Below are 17,879 nucleotides of genomic sequence, written 5' to 3'. Positions count from 1 at the left end.
AATGCATTGATTTCTATTTAAAACAAAAAGCTTGCATTAATTTTAAATGCATAAGCCACGACTTTTCTTTAATCCTTGATTCAAACACATTCTTCATAGAAATACCAATCTACCACTAATATTTTATGTTCTGACGGAGGGCATTAGCTTGTGGGGGAAGAGAACACTGTTGGAAGCACATACACTAACAGTGTCGATGCTTATTACGAAATGCAGTGAAGACAGAATAATCTTAAATTTCTAAGATAGCACCTTAGAATCAGTGTAAATTTAATAAGCATTTTTTGCCCTGTTAAGACTTTTGAGAGTTATTTACCAAACTCAACATTTTTAAGAGTTGCATTACAATTCTAAATAGGTTTCAACATGCAACCAAACAGACAGAGGAAAATAATTCCCCGACAAGAGTAATTTAATATAGAATTCCAATATAAATTTTCCATGAAACCCACATACTACAGCCGTTCTTATTTTTCTGGGAAACATGCAGCAGATTTAGGCAGGAAAAAAAACCCCACAAAGCTGATTTTATACCAAGTTACAAAAAACATGAACATTTTTTATACAAAATTCCTGTAATTCTAATCATCTTCATCAGGCAGATGGGCTCAATTATTCTGTGGGCTGTAAAACTTAAGCACTTCTAAGAACCAGTATTTTTACCCTTGCAGACAGAATTTTGTCATTATGCCTAGTTATTAACTGAATGTTACATCTAGTCGTCTGTGGACTGTTGTAACTTTTTGAATTTCTGCATGGAATTGTATTAAAAGCTGTTTTCTCTGCACTGGGCAAAAATTAAAAAGTATATTTCACTAAATGCTGTAAAGAAGCAACATCAAAGTTTATTAAGGGAGGCTACTGATGCATTTAACTGGAACAATCACATGGAAGGCACTGGGATGTCAAGGCATTTAAGAGTAATTACACAAAGGAAACAAAGTCATTACAGGACCTCATACACCTCATACTTAAGGAAGCCTGAATGTTTAGTATAATCCGGTCAAGTCATACTTCCAATATATAATCAGGAGTTTCTACTATTCAGCTAGTACCAATTCTCTGATGCTATTATTTAAGAAATGGGTTCTGCTGAAATGTAAAATTCCACCACACAAAAACTGTCTTTAACAGCTGCAACAGAGAACCTAAGAGGGGACCAAACCAAACAGATATCAAACAGAAGGACCCTGAGTTCAAGGCATAGAAAGATTTATTAAACTGTACCAGCATTAGATTACAGTCCTTTAGGAACAGTTACATTCTATTCGTCAGTGGTATTTTGAGAAGTGGGCCATCACAGAAACTGAATGTATGGGTGACACAATGGGACAAACTGTTATTTGCATTGATCCAAAACTGGCAGAATTCCATGAGCTCCAGCCTATCCATCGATATTTTAATAAAAGGCACTGAGCATGCTTTAAATGTTACACAGGGGAAAACAAACAAACAAACAAACAAGCTAATTCTTAGCTTTTTCAGAAGAAAAAATACAGGAAGTTGCACATTTTCAATAACAGAAAATGGCTCTCAGGCACAACTCTATGGCTATGGATAAAAATCTTGGGAAGTATGATATGTACTAAAATAAATACTCTTTCTCCTTCATGTAAATGCAGTTTTATCCTAAGCACACAGTTAACTTCTTCACCTTTATATACAACAGACAGAAATTTAGCATGCAATAAAATACGAAAAGCTGATTTGTTATCCTAACTGCACAAGGTGTAAGACTGATAAGCAAAGCCACAGCTCTGTAACCTCCTGATGGCCAGACAATTACACTTACAAATAAGAGACTATTTCAGTATATAAAATACAGTATGGACACATGGAGGTCTTTGTCTCTTGTATGCGGGTATACACTTTATAATTTTGAGTGGTTAAGCCAAAAATCAGCATTTTTAGGCATTCTATTTAAACAGTTTTAATTGATGTTTAATCTTTTAGTAAAGTCATAAAACATCATCCAGAAAGTTTCAGTAAGCGTCCGGAAAACAAGCATGAAGCTGTTGACATTATTATATTAATGTGGACTGATGAAAATGAGAATCTAAATGACATGTGTCCATCTCATTGCAAAGTCTACATCTCCTGGTTTTGCAGAGGGATTTTAACTATGCTGTCAAGAAGCCAACTTAAGTCTATGGCCAGAGCAGCACTGGCAAACAAAAGGCATTTTCTAGATTACTTCAACTCATAACTTACAATGGCCAGATGGAGCCAAACAATGGTAACTCTCTGTGAATAAATACATACAAATACTATCTGTCAGCTGAAGAGATAGCTAGCATAAGCGTAATACACTTCAGGGTTCCCAAGTGCTGACCTAAGAAAAAAAGACCCCTCAAATAGAAGGAAAAAACTCCAAAAGGATGGGAAAAGGGGCTTGTCCGACCGGTATCTTTTATTTTGGCAAAACAGACAGCATAACTCTAGAGCAGAAAAGCCTGCTGCTGCTTTTAGATGAAACCCCTGATCTTGGCAAACTCCACTTAAAAACAGAGCCCCAAGCAACCTCAAATCACAACTCTCGCTGGAAAAAGAAAAAAAAAAAAAAAAGATTATGAAACAAAACAGATAAAAGCCACAAGCTTAGGATACCCCAACCGCAGACCTTGCAAGGGGAAATCGGGAATCTAAAATCGTTAGTGCAAATGGCCCTTTATTACAGAGAAGGGAGTTTAAAACACAAATATCAAGAAAGACCAAAAAAACAAAAACCCCACCAAAAATCCCGCCCGCCGCCCGCCCCAGGCACCCAAGGTTTGGTAATTTCCAGCCTTCCTCGCTTTTGTCGCCCGCCAGCCCCCGTCCACATTTCTTCCTGCGCAGCGCTCCCGACAGCACGCAGCACGCTGGCCAGGCCCGCGGCCCAGGGGAGAGGCGGCGGGAGGCAGCGGCCCTGCCCGCCCTGCCCCGGCCCCCAGCACTGCCCCCAGGGCGGGGGCAGCGCCCCGCAGGCGGCGGCTCCGCGCCTCAGGGCCCGCCTCAGCCCCTCACTGCCCCCCGGCCGCCAGCGCCGCCATTTGGTCCCCGGGCCGCCGCCGCCGCCATTTTCCCGTCCTCTCAGCGGGCGACGGTGCTGGCCGAGAGCGCTGCCAGCTTCGCCGCCGGCCCAACCCGGCCCGGCCCAGTCCGGCCGCGACTGAGGCGTGGGGCCGGACATGGCCGCCTCCGCCTCCCCCTCCCCATCCCCTCAGCCCGCCGCGCTCCGCCGCCACCGCCCCTGCCGGGCCGCTCCCGGCCCTGTCCGCCCGCAGGCCCCCGCGCACTTACTTCCTGTTTTGGGTCCGGGCACTTGAGAAACCAGGATGGAGACTCCCAAGTACCAGGATGGAGGCGCCGAGCGGCAGCGAGCGGCGAGTGGGGGAGGCGGAGGCGGCGGCGGGGCAAGGCGCAGCCAGCCCGCGAGCCCGCCGGAAGGGCCCGCCGCCCGTCCCCCCCGTCGCTTCCGCCCGGACGCGGCGCCACAAAGCGCACGGTGCGGGGGCCGCAGAGGCAGCGGCGCCACAAGGCGCACGGCGCATTCCTTTGCTCCGTGCTGGGGAGGCGGGAAAGGCCCCCTGCGGCCGGCCCTGAGGAGAAACCCTTTTCTCCGTCCGTGCTTCCTTCATGGCTTGATCTTCGTTTCTCTGCTGCCTGACGACCTGAAAAAAAAAAATAATACGGTGTATTATAAAAAGCGAGCCTTACAAACCGAGAGTAAACAAGCGCCTAGCGGGCTGAGCATTGTGGTGCATGCTGCCTCACGGGCTAGGTGCTCGAAAGCGCCTTGACAATAAAAAGCCACCGGCTGAGCCTCTTCACTGACAAACCGGGTAGATAAAGAGGGAGGGGGCGAGTGGCATCCCCTGCCTGCGATTTTATGTGTGAAAACCTCCTTAGGCTTCTACCACAAAGCCGGTTTTTGGCTGCTTCCCTTATGTGCTGGACCTCTAGCTGTGCCTGCCCCCAAACCTTGGGAGCTTTAAGATGTGCCTTGTCCCTTGTGAAGAGCTTTCCTGCAAACCACGCTCACAGGCTGCAGGGATCCCAAAGCCTCGGGAGAGGTTTGTGGAATCTGTTCATCAGGCAGCATGCAGTTGTCCTAAACATCTGGTGCCCTTTAATACCTTAACACCCCCCCCACCCCCCAAAAAAAAAAAAGCATAAAAAGATGCCCGCAGGGGACTGGTCAATGTGGCCAGTGGAGCTCCCTTTGCTTCTGAAGCAGTGACTGGAGGGAGGCAAGGCAGGACAGATGCCCTGCCTGGTCTGGCATATCTCAGATGGGGCTGGATGACTATGGTTAGGTAACTGCATCTTGCACATAAGGGTTTGGGTTGCTCAGTTTGCCCAGAGAATGCTACAGCTTTGAGATACTGGGGTGAACAGGGGCCTCCCTGCATGGCTCTTGTCAGGGAATTTCTGTGGAAGGGGCTGCAGCAAAGCGCAGTTCTGCTCTTACTCTAGACTAAAACATAGTCGGGAAGAAAAGGTGGGGATTTGCATCTATAAAACAAAGGCTTGTAGCTGGGACATGGTAACAGAGGGGCTAAGACTCAGAATTGTAATGGGGAGAACAGAGCAAGGGAAGAGGCACTGTGTGTAAAATTATGGTGGTTGAAAGCATGGAGATGAAACACGTCTGGGACAAGAAGGGAACTGGGATAAGTAGCTGAAAACAGGATTTATAGCATCCATTTTGTTTGAAACAGACTTAAATTAACTCTGGTGGCTGTGGACTTGGTCTTTCTGGGCATCAAAGCTCAGAGATCAATAGTTCTATGTCCAATAGTTGAATTTCAGAGAAAAGTTTAAGTGCTCAGTGCCCTTAGGTACTCCTCGGCCAAAGCAGAAGTACAATTTGCTTTTCTGGGGTTGCATAACAGCTGTTGGACTCACCAGCCCATGATCTCTAGCAGCTCCCTGATGGTTTTTTCTCCATTTTTTGCAGCAAATGAAGCATGAACCCTACGTTTGCCTTCTCTGAAGTATATCTCTGTGTTGGGGCTTTTGTTTGTTTGTTTTGCTTTGCTTTGTGTTGTTTTCAAGGCAGCTATGGGCTTGCTTTAAAAATAACAGGATATCAAGTTGAGCTGTACCAAAATGCATCATCAGGAGGCTTGAGTTCAGACTGTGCAAGAAGCAGTAGTTTTGACATTTCATATAAATCTTCAACACACAAAAATTTCTAGAAGGACCTCGTGCAGCAAGCAGCAAACAGCAAACACAAAGATGACTCCTTCCATACCATGCTTTTTCCCCCATATGTTATCCCCTCAGTTATGAGCATTTTTCATGCTGGGTATAAAGTCTTTCTCCTTAGGCTCTTTTTATCTTATCTGTCTTAATGTGCCTTGTAGAAAACGATATTTTAACTGCAAAATCTGTACCTCCTTTTACATAGTGGTCTTGTTCTGGGGTGTGCCATAGTGAGGTCTGTTCTTCCAAGCAGCAAGCAATATGACAAGTTGCGCCAGGGGAGGTTTAGATTGGATATTAGGAAACATTTCTTCACCAAAAGGGTCGTCAAGTGCTGGAACAGGCTGCCCAGGGAAGGGGTTAAGTCACCATCCCTGGAGGTATCGAAAAGGTGTGTAGTTGTGGCACTTAGGGACAATATGGTTTGGGGAGTGCTGAGTTAACTGCTGGACTCGATGATCTTAGGGGTCTTTTCCAACCTAAATGATTCTGTGATTCTGTGAGATATGAAGATGATAAGCTGCTGCTGCAAGATCACATGGCAACACTTTGTGGACTGGGGCACCGGGAATTGTGTGCCAGTCCGGTTTCAGTCACAGATCTGCAAGACTTTTTGCACAGTTTTGAGACTATGACCTCTGTTTGTGCCCCATTCCCTGTTTGTGCAGTGGAAATAGTATCACTTTCCTCACAGATACAGGATACAACCACACTCAGGAACATTTGCTTTAAATCAAGTTCAAGGTGTATGTAGAATAAGTGATGACTAGAGTTCTCTGGCGTTTCGTGAACAGGATGAAATCTTACTCTGTAATGGACTCTTGTTCTGTGGAGCAAATGGATTCATGCATCCTGAGTTACTTCATGTTGAGGGAATGATTACATGCATATATACCTACTTCAGTTGATGAAAGAATCAAACACAGAGTTTGCTATAGACTTAACAATCCCTTTTTTAAAGTAGCAGTTATTTTTTTACCCATCCACAGTTTTCTTCCAGACAATCTATGTTCTGGTAGCCACCAGGTGTCTCTGCTGTAATGTGCTCTAGACCCACTGGTTGCCTCCCAGAGCTGGCACTTTTCTGCCTTTGCTGCAGTGAAGTTAAAGCTAAATTAGCATTGCTGTGTAGGTACAGTATGCTCGTTCCTCATCAGGCATTAGGGGAAAAGTGAGACAGTGGCACTGCTTGATAAGAAGAAGATGTGAGATGGAGGATCATCAGCATGCTGATGACTCACTGTAAATCCTGAAGGCAAAGCATGAATTTAATAATCCTAAATCTGATCACATGGGTGGTGACAGAAAGTATAGACGACTGTAAGCTTGATGTAGATCCTTTTCCTTAATAGAAGAAAAAAAGTTTTACTCTGCAGTATTCAAGAGAAGAAATGCAAAATACAGAAGTTAGAGAAGGCCTTGAATTGTATCTATTAAATAGTGGGAGGTGGGCAGGGTAGGTGATGTACTAACAAGGAGTGTGGCTGGCCTTAGCAGCTTGCTTCTGAACTGACTCGTAAGAGTGTGTATGTTGTAAATATGAAATAGGTGTCAGAGAGGAGTAGTACTCAATATGGGACACCCTGCAACAGATACTGACGTAGCTGGAAGACAAAATGGTAAATCTTGATTATGTATTATCAAATCCATGGGCTGGGATATGAACACATCGCTTACTGACTTCTGTCTCTCAAGTTAGGGAGACTGGCACCCCAGGTGATGTGCAGCTAAGGGCCAGAGGGTGGGAAGGGCTGGTGGAGAAGTTGCAGGGACGGGTGGGTAGCATGTATGAACTGACACAGGGATCTCCTCAACTCCGCATGATAACCTGGTGTCAGGAGTGTGCCTCTTTGGCATGGAGCATCTCCTTCCAAGAACACATCTCCAGCCACACGTCTCCTCAGTTGTCTTCCTTTGCCTGTATTTATTCTGTATCTCCTACTTTTGCAGCCACCTCGCTTTCCTAAATCTGTCTGAGCAGGGGCTCCACACGCTACCCTGACCTTCTGGTGTTTTGGCATGCAATGGCTCATTCACAGTGGTTTCAGAGCTGGCTGGAGCAGTTGTAGGTGGCCCAGTGCCAGCCATAACATCCTCCCATGCAGGGCACCTGCACACTCCAGCTGCTCAAACCCTGCCCCACTGTGCCTGCTGCTTCTGAGTCAAGATGGCTTTCCACTCCCTGTGCTGCAGAAAGGTTAGGCATCTCAAGAATCTTGACTTCTGTGAGTTGAAATGATTAAATGCAAAAGGAGCTACATGGATCTCACCAGGGAGGTCTTTGGTTGTATGTCTCTGCACTGACACCAGAAGGAGCTTTGGTGCTCACAGGGGAATGGTCCTTCTGCTCTGCCTTGGTATGTAAGATGTGCCTTGCTTAATGCAGCCTTGTGCACTGGTCCCAGTTCACTCTCTGGTCTGGTTTACTGTTCTTGTCTGCAGTTTCATGGAAAAATGCTGTCACAGATCATGCCTTTTTCCCCAGCTTGTTGCAATCCACAGCTCCAAAGGTTTTTCTCATTTGGCTGGATGTATTTATCTGTTGTGCCTGCTTAGTGTGACACTCCCTCTGTCGCTTTGGGCAGATAGAGCTGAACCACTGATTTGACCCACCAAATATCCGCTGCTGTAACTCCATCCATTCCCAGTTGCACTGACAGGTGTTGGGGTGCTGAGCAGCAGTTCAGGATTCACATTCCAAAAATGCATCTTCTTGTCAGTCATAAAAATTTTGGTCCAAGCAAAAGGCAAGTCCACAGAGAAGAGCTGGACTGTCTCTTGCAGATTATCCCCTGGCTAAACCTTTGTCCATGGGTTTTTCCATCCTTTCTCGAGGAACTGTACCTTGTTGTTGCAGAAATGGAGATATTACTCTCTTGGGCAGAGAACTTCTGAGTGGAGGTAGTAGTTGGCGCAAGCTGAAGGGAACAAACCCAGAGAGAAAGATACCTCTCCTCACTGCACTATCCCACAAACAGTCTGATTTCTGTTTTTTTATGAGGTTATGCATATTTACATTTATTTCTATCTGTATAGATATGTATCTAATTACGTATGGGTATGGCAAATATATTCATTACTTATTTATAGGAAAAATATATTTTTGTATATAAACAATCTAGTATTTATAAAACACTTGTTCATTTCTATGCTCACAGTTTGGTAGGTGCTGGCTATGGAGGACTGCTCAGGCTCTGAAGAGCTGCCATGAAATGGAGAGATGCCAGAGAAAAAGTAACAGAGCATGGTGTGAGCTTGTGTGGCTTCTCCACTGCAGAGTGAATCTCCTGTAAGAAAAATTATTACCTGGCCTAGGAAGAATCCTATAGAGAGCAGTCACTTATTTTGAGCCCTTGTCTTTGGTGACAATCTCATATATTTCCTCACTTGTACCTGAGTGAGTCTGTAATGAACTGACCCACCTTGAAAGCCTCTGGTGATACGTTCTGAATGCCTGCCGTGTCACTTACCCTCTGCCAGAGTCCTGGAAAATATTAAGAATGTCAATGTATTCAAAAGCCTCGATACACGGTCTGTGGAGCTGGGAAGGAGGGCGTTTTCCTTTCCTTTTTTCCTGACACCTCTACTGAGACACCTAAATTACAGTTGCAGTCAGTTTAGGCTGCACGGGCAAGCACACTTACCACCTGGGTTGCCATCCAGAGGTGCCCAGCTCTCACACAGACTGGGGCCATAGCAGTAGCGATCCCACTGCATCTAACCCAACACTAGCAATGTTTGTGTTGATATCACAAATATGAAGAAGAAAAAGGAACAGCCCCAGAAGATGTGAGAAGAATGTGAGAAGAGGGCAAGCTGCCGTCAAGGCCTACATGGGTCTGAGCTGCCAGTGGTGTCGGGATGATACATTTTTCCTCCTATTGAGTACAGAGGGAGGGAGCTGTGCAGTTCACAGTATCCATAAAGGATTTGGTGGATAGAGAGGATATCCAGGAGAATGGGAAGGAGGAACCGGTTTCTGTGAGATGGATGTATGGACAGTAGAAGAGGAGAAGGAACAAGGCTTCACAGAATCACTGGCGGAAGAGAAGGGATAGAAAAGAACAGAGCAGATGGGAGGAGCAGATGGATCCCAGCTGGGAAGTGACTTACCGTGGTGCCACCGAAATCAAAGGCACTGCTGGCAGGGGGAGGCATGAGGGAAGGGTGGCAAAATTTAGTTCTTGCTGTAGGAGGGACAGACAAAAATGGAGAGTGCTTTCTGCATGCCATCGTACACAGGCTGTGTGCAGGGACTATGGGTGGGCAGGGGAGCAGCAGCTGTGTAGTGGAGGGAGGGATAACACAAGGGACGAGAGCTGGTTCCATGGCCTATGTCACCCATGAAATTCCAGTAACTGGAGCCGTACGGTCAGTCTTGAACTCTCCAAGGTGCTGTGGGAGGAATTCCACACTGGAAAACACGTGCTGTTTTGAAGCTGCAGGCTGATTTAGCTTTCACCTAGGTTCAGGTTTTGGCAGTATTTGCCAAATGCTGGTTACCATGAAAGCAGTGACAAAGCTCCCGTGCGTTTGAGGGGGACAAAGTGTTTTCGTCAGACAAAATGTACCATGTATCATGTAATTCTACTCTCTGCTGGCAGATGGTGCTGCGATATATCCAGGAGCTGGGAACCAGCTGCTTCAACCCAGAGGGGATGTGAGCAAGCAGCATCTACTTTGTATTTGCATTCTGGTTTGTTCCTAAATTTGTTTTACTATGACATTAAATTCTTCTCCTCTTTGTTGTTCTGCTTCCAACTTCGACTACCTAAGCAAGTCAGCCAGTTTTATTTTTGTCTCTGGATTAGCGCAGAGCTGGCAGGCAGAACTCAACTCCAAACCTAAATTTTTCCATTGGAAAAAAAGTCATTCATGGAATTATTCCCCTCAGTGCAGGATTTTCTTATGTTTATGAAACCTGTCTTTTGGGCCCGTACTGGTCTTGCAGCCTGCCTTTCATAGCAGTCTGGAGTTTCTGTCAGTAGATACACCAGAGACACAACTTAAACAACCTCTGAGGGTCACTTCTGCCCCAGATTTTCATGTTTCTTTTTATCTCACTTGCTTGATACTGTGGCCCATTGCTGATTGTTTTTCTTGCAATGTGCACTGTGATTAAAGGTTTCTCTCAGTGGTTTATTTCTGGGAAACAAACAACAACAGCAAAGAAAACCAACAACCCAACCAAACCCCAATACAAACCCTTTTTTTTTTGAAAAAACAGAATATTTGGAGGAAGTAGTGGAGGGTGGGATCAGCCTATTTAATCTCTAAATTTAAAGGTCTAAAAAGTGGCTGAAAAATCAGTGATAGACCTCATTTGCTTTCTAGAACCGCTGTCCAAGAGATGCTTAAACTCTTTACATGTCTCCTTGTTTTGCTTGGGAGATCACTGGAGCCATGCACCATATTCCTGGAGAGCAGCTGAAAATGATAAAGCTGAAGACTGGAAGCACCAAGATAAAGAAAGACTCTATTCTGGCCACTAGCACACTTGGAGCCAAACAAGGATTTCTGTTACTAGCCTCAGATTTCTCCAGTGACGGTGTAATGTAAAAGTCTTAAACTCTCCGAGTAGGTGGGTGTGAGACTCCAGTTTTGTCCTGCCCAGATGAGCATCAGGCTTCCTACCCTGGGCACATCATCAGGCTCTGTGTAAGAAATGAGAGAGCAGATCCCCCCACCTTCACCATCCCTGTCAGAATGCAGTATGACTGAAATTATTTGGGTTAAGAAAAATGTTCAAAATAGGTATTTTTTGTGGTTTTTCTGCATTGTCCTGGATCTTTTCAGTGACCCAGTTTTCAGCACAAACCCGCAAAGCTGTTACAAAACCATTACAAAGCACAGAAGAGGGCTGCAGGACATGTGAGCAGAAGTGATTGCAGGGGGAGTACCTTAGAAACCTCTTTAGATGGTTTCATCACTGAGGAGAACATACCCATGGACCCATGTCCCATGCTGAGGAGGAGCCTGGACAGAGGCCTGCCAGCTCCCAGGGAAGGGACTGTGCCAGAAGCTCTCATGCAAAAAGAAGTGAGCACTGGTGCTCCTGTCACGTTCTCCCCTTTTAATAAGAAAACAGTCCATTAGGGACCTGTTCTGAGCTGATGGCCAGGTGCCTCTTACCATGTCCTTATAACATTTCCTATGGATGCCTCACACTCAAGAAGAGACAAAGTCTAACTTAGGCAGACAAGACCATCCTCCAGGAATCTCCAGAGGCACTTCTCTGTCTCCTTCAACAGCTCAAGAAATGTCTGCATTTACATCAGAAGGACCAGAGAGAGGCCTCTGATGTTTAAGCATATCTGGGCCTCAGGTAGTAGTTTTCAAACTCATCACTTTACAAATAACATCAGTAACATCAGTCCAGTCCTGCATGGCTGTGTTCTTTAGATACATTTATCTTGCTGATTGCATTTCCACCTGAAGTCACAGAGAATCAAGGAATCTCAGCACCAGATTGTACCCGGTGCCACTGCCCAGTTTGAGTGGCCATTTGAAGTGCCTGTGTCCCTTATCCTGCGCTCTCACATGCGTTCAGACCATGGCTCCGACATGTCTGGTGCTGTGCGCATATGCTGATGCACTGATGTTGGGGAGGTTGAGTGTAAGTGCAAGAAGTTTGTTTCTTGGAAAAAATGATTGCAAGGTAGGACTTGAAACTCAAGGCACAAGTGATGTATTTTTTCCTATCATAGATGTGGAAAAACTGGTGAGAAACTTCAGAAGCAATCAAAGCAGTAAATCAAAGTTGGCAATTTACAGTGCAGTGGCCAGGATAACACTATCTATTTCCAAAAGTGACAGAATGATACGTTTCTGGACCTTAAACAGGCCTGGATTTCCATGCGATTTAGCAGAAATATGTTTCACATTCCAGTTTGATTTCCTAGGCTAGAGAAAAAGTGACTAAATGAGCTGATAATACTACCTGGCAGCTGTCAAATGACTTTTTGCTGTCTAGAGAGAAAATGGAAGAACATATGTTCTGAACTCCTGCTACTTAAGTTAGACGATGAAGGAAATAGAAGGGGATTAAGTTGGAAATGAGATCATGCATTATGCCTTTTGGACAGCATGTAATCTAGCTAATGGCATCAAGGAGCTATATAAATAACTTCATTAAAATGAACTTCTTTCAAACGAGTTAAATAAGTCAGACTCATTTGTCAAAGAGCTGGGATGAAATAATCAGGTTGATTTAAAGCTGCTGGCTGGGGGGGGACAATTCCTGAATTTGTTCCACTGGTGAAACTGCCATCACGAGCTTCAGTCACCAGTGGGAGCCCTGAGCCCAACATGAAAATGCAGGCTGGGCTTCCACATCTGCATTTTCAGGAGCACCTCTCATGTGGTCTATGGCACAGTCTCCAGAATCCCAGGGCAGAAGGTATGTGTTCCAGGGTGTATAAAGGACCTGGTTCAAGACCCAGCAGATCTATATCCTCCACTGATAGTTGTGAGCTGTTCAGCCCCTTAGTCTGCACTTTGCTGAATTTTCTGGAAATCTAACTGCTTTTGGTACCTATCCCTGACTTGGTGGGAAGACTACATGATGCAATAGATCTTTCCCCCCCACTTAATTCAATGCTTTATGCCTAGATTTCCCCTTTCTTCATTAAGAAAAAAAATGCTTTAGCAATTTCTGGACAAGTTAGAAGGATAGATCTGGTTCTTCAGGTTAGAGATGGACTTGCTCCTCCATGGTCCCAACAACCTTTACCTACAGTGGGTTTACCCACTGTAAACCCACTCCGCTGCAGTCGGTCAGGCTGTGCAGGTTTAGACCCACTAAGGGTGTGACTGTAGAGAGTGAACGAATAGGAAGATTTTCCCATCCAGATGCAGCCTCTCTGTCTGTCTGTCTGTCTTTTCTGGTTTACTGCAAACCTCAGATTTTAGACTGTGCTCCGATGTAACAAGAACTGCCCATGTGCCATCACCATGCATGTACATCCCACCTCTGCAACATGACCAGTTTTCCTCTTTGTTGCATTTTGGATGCTTTTCTTCTGCATCATGGAGGGAAAGGGTGAGAACAAGAATGTCATGGACAATGAGTTTACAATCATAATTTACAAATAGCCATATTTCAAACAAAGGAGTGAGAAATTGATTCTCTGTGTTTATATCTTCCAGGATCAGAGTTGGGGGTATGGCATGTTGTGCTTTTACACAATGATTCTGCCCTGAAATGTCTGTAGCTGACAGCTATGGGTTTATCAAATGAGAAACTGGACCGTGAATTCAACTTTCAACATTAAAAAACCTCTCAGCTCTTTAATATCTCTCTGTCCTGCCCTTTGGTTGTGCTCCAGCAATGAACCCCCAGCTCAGGTAAAGGGTTGTGCAAATGGCTTCAGGCTACAAGAGAAATTCCTCATTCCCAGAGCGATTTATCCGGCTTGGTTGCTGATAGCAACCTCTGGGTACTCCTGCTCTGTGAGATGAAAACAACTTTAGGGATCTGTTTACCAAAGATGTGGTGGATACTCCAGCCTTACTCCCTTCTTCTGCCTCCATCGGCTAGGTGACATACTGTCTGAGGACAGCTTATCCTCTAGTTCCCAGCCTGGTCTGTACCTGGGGACGGGTACATAGCTGTGCTTCCCTGTGGTGCACTCTGGCCCTGTAGGGTTTGGGTTGTTGTTTTTTAAGCTTGGTGATGTTATGTTTTTAGCAATTTGGGAACTCATGGTTATGATGAAAGCCATGCAGTCACCACCCACCTCTCAGGGGGGTCAGCTCAGGAGCAAGTGCTGGGCAGAAGCTAAAACACCTTCCCAAAGTGTGTGGTACAGAGGAGCATAGGCAAAGGGATCCCCAGGTAAGAGCTACAGGGTTCAGCTTACAAACAGCTCAGAAAGGGATAGAACTAATAAATCCTAGAATTTGTTATCAGAATTTTTCCATTGGCTGAGATTCCCTCTCCCCCACAAGTCTGAGTGACAGGGCAGCTTTCTTCTTTGATAGGCATCAACAGTCGTATCAGCTCACCTAGGGCCAGCACAGCTGCAGTGTTCCTGCAAGTCACATTGATATCAAATAGCAGCCATATATGTGGGGCCAGAGGTTATACTGCTGCAGTGTATTTGATGTGAGGCAGAGTGATGTGCTAATTCCTTAGTAAATGTCAGCATGCTGGCTGCAGTGGAGATCAGACCATGTCCAAACAGAAAACTTTGCTTCAAGTGTGAAAATTATTTGTGTTACTATGAGTTTCTTTGTTATGATAATTTTGATAGTGGCAGTTTCTCTCTATAGGAATAAACCACATTATTTTCTCATTTTATGAGCAGAAAGGAGCGATCCTCTAAGGGATTTGAAAACATCTGGAAGATCTTGTTGTTATGTGCTTTTTTTTTCATTCATGCCAGGTGGGTCATATCCTCTTGATTTATACTGCTTTAAAGCTGGATCTATCCCGCCTGGCTGACTCTTGTCAGAATCTGTCCAATTTTTTTTGACAGATTTTCAGTTTAAACTGGTGGAGTTAGCCAGCAGGACCACTCTTAGTAGTGAAGTGAGCAGAATTTACATTTCAGATATCAGACTCCGTCTTTCAACTAATTTGTGAAAGCTTTCTAACCATCTCGAACCAAACAGAATCAAAATAAAGCACAAAATATTACACTGGTGAACATATGGCTGTTTTTGTATATTGTAGCAGTGACTGCTCTACTGCAACCTGCATCCTGGGTCCCGTTATTTCTCTTTTCATCTGCTCACTTGTTTTTCAGATGAATTTGTTCTCAAATAATATCAATGCAAATCTTTAACTATGGTATGTGGTTGCTGGCAAGGCACCTTTCAGTGCAACTCGTTATCTAGAAGGAGCATAGCAGGAGAAGATTGTCACTTCACAGGATGAGGCAGAGGTCAGTCAGTGACACTAAGAAACTTGGAAGGGACATTTCAGGTAGAAGTAGAATCTGTATTTCCATCTCCTTCTCTCACTAAATCCAAAATGCTTCTGAAACTCAGAAACACAACCTTTTCAAACATTGATAACATGGCAAAGCTACTAGCAGAAAATGAGGCATTATGTCATAAAAAAAATCAGCTTTAGCCATCAATCTAAGTAACAGCAAAAGGTTACCTGGTCTGCCTCTAACAGGTGATTCTGAGTTATCTGTGTAAGAAATACTTTTTTATCTCTGCAGCTGATGAGACATGTCACCAGTGATCAGAAAAATCTTATGTTCAGGGGAAAAAAAGCACCTCTGCTTATAGGATTGACAAAAAGAAAAAGGAATTACAAAATCAGGGTGTTTTTTTTCCCCTCAAATGAACATTATGCCAATTAATATATTCTGCCATCAGTAAGCTAGTTTGGAAAGAAAGTCTAAAGTCATCAATATTAAGGTCGTATCTTGAGATCCACTTCTTGCATGTCCTTCCCTTTAAGACAATGTAAGCATCCATATGAGCAGGAGAAAATGTGCATTCAGCATCTGGAGGGTCTTTTTCAGTACAGTCCTGCTGAGAAATTAAAAATACCAGCCCTCAGGATTTTCAACATGTAAATACTTAAGTACTTCCTTAACTTCATTTATGACTGGTTCTGTGAATTTACATCAGGAACATACACGTTGCAAGCCAATGCTATACAATTTTTTTTATTGATATTTGGGTATTTAGTGCCTTTTTCAGAATGGCTGAAATCCACGGAGTCATAGAATTTAAAGACCCTGAATCTGAGGTCCTTGCACAAGTATTGCAAATCCCTTTTAGACTTTTCTTTGCAAATCCCCTGCTAAGAAATACTGTCAGCTATGGCAAATAGATCTATGATTACAAAGCCTAGTAACTCATAATTCTTCTAATCAGTTCTGGTTACATATATTTAAAAAATCTCAATAAATACCCAAACTGTATATATGGTTAAAAGAATAGAAGTTGTAACATCAGCCCTTTCAGGTATTTCATAGCACCTCAGCCCTCTAAAAAAGATAGCTTTTAATAATTCACATATCCCTGTAGCGTGTGTTAGACATCACATGCAGTTGTGAGAAGTAAATGAGAAAATGTGGAAAAAACCCCAGGAGTGGTACGCTTCAATTGACAGTAAATATTGATGTTTTAAATTCAATAAAAGAAGAAATAAATACTGTTGATATATATGCAGTGATGTGGCTGAAATAAGTGGCTTAATTTGTGTTTTGTGTTTGTTTGTTGGGGTTTTTTTTTGCTATTTTGCTTTTTAGTGCTGTGCCTTTAATCTCAGAGCTGTTTTCTGCCTGCTGTGGCAGCGGCTGTGAGTCAGGCCAGTTAGTCTTTCAGGTCTGATGTAAGATGCTGCACAGGGTCCTGGCTTTTTCCTCTGTCTTTCCCTTCTAATGATGATTTGACCATAGAAGTCCTTCTAATTGACATTAGAGAGGTTCTAGCCTTTTATATCCTGCTCTTTCAGGCTGATGGAATTGCCCTAGCTCTAAGACATTGTTCACTGGTAGCAAGCAAGTCAGGCTCCAGCATTAAAATGTGGGTTTCAGGTGCAGATTTCCAATGTGTTCCAAACTTTTCTTCGAATATTTCCTAAATTTGAAGCTGCTTATATCTGAAGCCAAGGCAGAGAGGCACCAATGGGCACTTGTAGAGACTATATCTACATCCAGCCTTCTCAATGTTTTGACAGCGTTCAGATGAAGGGATTTGGTTGTGTAGACCTTTGTCAACATTCAGTAGGATAAGATATTTTCCCTGAGTGCCATGTGAAATTTTTGGTCACTCTTGCTCTGTGACCTTCAAGGAGTCTGCCAGTCAAGTTCAGTTTTTTCTATGCAGCTATTTTTTAGCCACACAGTGTGTAATAGCTCTGTTATATGCACGAAGAGCTGAGAGAGATGTGAATATAGCACTGAAAAAGTGATAAAAGTGTGGTATGTTTTCCCAGAAATTATTTCTATGCAACTTCATCATATTGGTTAGTCTCAAAAAATTGCAAAGAAAATCAACTTCTTAGTAAATTAACAAAAATATCTTTGTCATGCTTTGGCAATAGGTGAGAGGTGAGTTGAATTTATCACAAGGAGAAAGAAAAAAAAACCTGAAAAAAACATTTCACAAACAGCCCAGCAGCATATATGAGAGACAGACAGATTTCTCTGGAAATGTCTTGGTTTTCTATTTGCTCATTGCAGGTAATCATTACCTTTTGATTTGAACAGCTCTGTGCAAATTCATTTTGTCCTGCATCTGTATCTAGGAAATCCCTGACTACTGCAAATATATGGAAAGAAACGTGGTATAGAGGTAGGGCCATACACTTTGCTGCTGCATTGCTGCTTAACCTTGTGTGAAGTACTTGTGCCTCGTCTTCGTTGAAAATTAGAACTACTCAATCTTCTGTCCACCCTTTTTCCAAAAATGAGGGTTTTCTCTATAAAAAGTTGTTGATAAAACAACTTATTTGTAGTCTTATTTGAGAATAATATTTGGATTTGATCACAAAAAAAAAAAAAGTTTTAAGCTGTATTTTCAGTAAGAAAACCCTAAACAAAAATATCCTTTTAAAAATGTATTATTATTTTCCTTTCTCTAAGAAGAAGTCTGAGTTGCCCTTTTAAAATACATTAGCCTCTGGGGCACCATCTGGGCCACAGCTGTTCTCATGGTGTGACATATCCTAATTGGGGCTCCTATACAGGTTTCACAGTTTCGTAAACACTCTTATAGCA

The 17,879-nt window shown here is 43.6% G+C and overlaps 1 protein-coding gene across 1 annotated transcript in view; it reads right to left on the bottom strand.

Moving 5' to 3' along the window:
* The window catches only part of DMTF1 (cyclin D binding myb like transcription factor 1), a 30,657-nt gene extending 27,193 nt beyond the window's left edge, over window positions 1-3,464 (bottom strand). Inside the window, exon 1 of the mRNA XM_056339714.1 lies at window positions 3,283-3,464. The gene's annotated coding sequence lies outside the window, so the exon portion shown is untranslated. The remainder of the gene's footprint in view (window positions 1-3,282) is intronic.
* Between the last annotated feature and the right edge of the window lie 14,415 nt (window positions 3,465-17,879).

Source organism: Falco biarmicus, chromosome 5 (assembly GCF_023638135.1).
Source record: "Falco biarmicus isolate bFalBia1 chromosome 5, bFalBia1.pri, whole genome shotgun sequence".
NCBI classification, from domain to species: domain Eukaryota; kingdom Metazoa; phylum Chordata; class Aves; order Falconiformes; family Falconidae; genus Falco; species Falco biarmicus.
The sequence above is the reverse complement of the archived record's forward strand: the minus strand, read 5'-3'. Positions and strand labels throughout refer to the sequence as shown.